This window comes from Condylura cristata, unplaced genomic scaffold (assembly GCF_000260355.1).
Source record: "Condylura cristata isolate star-nosed mole 26May11 unplaced genomic scaffold, ConCri1.0 scaffold00007, whole genome shotgun sequence".
Lineage (NCBI taxonomy): Eukaryota > Metazoa > Chordata > Mammalia > Eulipotyphla > Talpidae > Condylura > Condylura cristata.
The window spans coordinates 709,804-710,397 of record NW_004567108.1 but is presented as its reverse complement, the minus strand read 5'-3'; positions in this window follow the sequence as shown (position 1 = coordinate 710,397).

The window sequence follows — 594 nt, the reverse complement described above, 5'->3', positions numbered from 1 at the left end:
GTCCTTGGCTCTGAGCGTCTGTGCCCGCTGCCTGCCTGGCCGCCCGCCGGGCCTCGCCCCTCACGGTGCATCGCCCCGGCCTCTGGTGCCTGGCTGCAGATGGTGGGCAGTAAGCGGTCACTGCCCGTCCTTTCCCAGCCTCCTGCTGGACCCAGGGCCACTCTTGGCAGGACAGTGCCTCCAGCTGGCACGCTGCCCTACCCGCAGGCCCCGCCTTGGAGTCCTGGCAGCAACACCCCCTCCCCCGTGTCCAGGTCCAAAGTCCCTCCGGGGACAGAAGAACAGAACGGTGGCCCCGTCCCTGGGGGTTATCAGAGCCTTGACTGGGGCTGGGGGCAAGAGCCCCAGCATGGGGTGGACAGTCCAGCACGCCCGATCGGGGCTGGGGGAGAGGAAGCCGAGGCACTCGGCTGCGCCGGGTGGGTGCCGCAGCCCACAGCTGCCCGCACCTGCGCCGGGTGTGCGTGTTTGTGCGCTGGGCGTGGGCCGGCGTGGCGCGTGGGCCCGGTGGCACGCTGACGAGGCAGCCCTGTGTGAGCTCCTCCTCGAGCCCGTGCCAAAGCCGGAGTCTCACTGCTGGAGACACCGGAGCCC